Consider the following 2,045-nt stretch of genomic DNA (forward strand, 5'->3'; position numbering starts at 1 on the left):
GTCAGTGGGGCAGGGCTCCTCACTGGTGTCAGGGCTGGCACTGGAAGAGTTGCAGCTCTGCTGGACTTGCTGACAGAAGAAACACTGGAAGATGCAAGCAAAAGCCGTCGTTGTTGTGGAGTGGGTGTGTGGCACGCTCCACACAGACACCACAGGAGAAAATCAAGCCTGCAGAGAGATAAAAAAAAAAAAGAAAAAAGAAAGGTGATACAGCTGAGACACACATGCCATAGCTGCTATTTTTAGCATTCATGATCTTGATTGCATTTCCAGTATGAACACAGCTCATTCACTGAAGCAATCATTCCATTACAATCATCTATTATTTGATTACAATCTCATGTTGTCCATAACTAATGCAGCTCTGTGGTGATGTAACCTAATACTGTGACCAATCAGAGCCCTCCGATCATGCTTATAAAGTGTTTTTTATGCATAAACGAGGACTGAGGCCAAGTTGGCCGAAGGAAATCTCATAATGGTGTGAAACTGTCAGTACAGCCAGGCTCGCTTTGTTTGGAATCTGTTTAGACCAGGTAATCTATTGCTTTACATCAACATAATATCCATTTCTCTATTAGAAACTGAGAAACTACATTTAATGGGCTGCACAGTGGCATAGGTTTGGACAGAGGCCTTTCTGTGTGGAGTTTGCATGTTCTCCCCGCGTATGTGTGAGTTCTCTCCACGCATACACGTCCAAAGACATGCATGTTAGGTTAAATACTGTGTGAGTGTGAGTGGGTGTGTCTCTGTGTGGCCCTGCGATGGACTGGTGAGCTGTCCAGGGTGTACCCCACCTCTCGGCCAAAAGACTGCTGGGATAGGCTCCAGCTTCCCCGCAACCTTTCATCGGACTAAGCGGGTTGGATAATGAATGAATGGATGAACTAAATTTTGTTATTTATCCCTTTATGGAGAGAAAATTGTTTCTTTATTATCCAATCAAATAAGTTAGATTTGAGACCAAAAATGATTTCTGAAAGCAAAAAAAAAAGAGCTAGAAACAAAATAAGGTTCCAATTAAAAATATATATATTTGAGAAAGCATACTTCTCCAACTTCAATCAAAACTAATGTTTGTAAGTAAAGAACTACAACCATTGTGCATAAAAAGAAGTCCTCTTCTCTTTAAAACAGTTAAACATTTGGTTACAAGTTATAAAGTTTTGTTTGCAAATCAGTCCTCTTTGCCTGCAAGTTTTAAGTTTTGGTTGCGAATTTAACTGCATTAAATGGGCGGGGCCTGCGCTGGTGAGTGAGAGCAGAGTTTCTATTGGTTGGTTTCACCTGGCTCCGGCGCCAGCTGCGCCTTCTGCGTTTCACCCATTTTTCGCTTGCTGTCCTGCTTGCAGGTAAAGTTGATAGCCTGTTAGTCTGGAAATCTATTCCAAAAGTTATGAGTTGCACTACATATTGTTGGCCACAACCAGTCATACATTTACAATAATAACACAAGAAATGAATTATAACGCCGTGCTTGCTGCTCCAAGCGCACTGATTAGCAGGTTGTCTGCTGGTCATGGCCTGAGCAGAGTAGCTCAACCAGTGAGTGAACTTCAGGGCGCGGCGAAAAACATTTGATTCTCACTTTTTTTTTTTGCTCTCAAAAATCAGTTTTGGTTTAGAATCTAACTTATTTGATTGGATAATAAAGAAACAAATTTCTCTCCACATCCCTTCAGGTTTCCTCTTTTTTTTTTAAAAACTTTTTTTCCTTCCGTAACTTTCTAACCTTAAAATCTGTATTCATGACTCGTTTTGTCCAAAAGGTAATTTTGCTTTTAAATGGGTCTGCTGAACTTTGGCAGATTTTTGCTCTTCAGCAGCCCCTCAAAAAGGCTAATTTAGCTCCCAACTTCATCCTGTCTCTTCTCAGAGCTCTCTCCAGACAGTAAAAATCCTCCCGTGTTGACTCTTATCTCTTGCTTTGTCCCTTTGTCTTTCTTTTCCTCACCTCTGCAGATAATATCCTGCTGTTTCTCTGCTGAATCAGCCCTGGTGCGCGTTAAAAACGGCCACTGTGTTCATGTACAGTCGCTGCG

This window comes from Telmatherina bonti (assembly GCF_933228915.1).
Source record: "Telmatherina bonti genome assembly, chromosome: 13".
Taxonomy (NCBI): Eukaryota; Metazoa; Chordata; class Actinopteri; order Atheriniformes; family Telmatherinidae; genus Telmatherina; species Telmatherina bonti.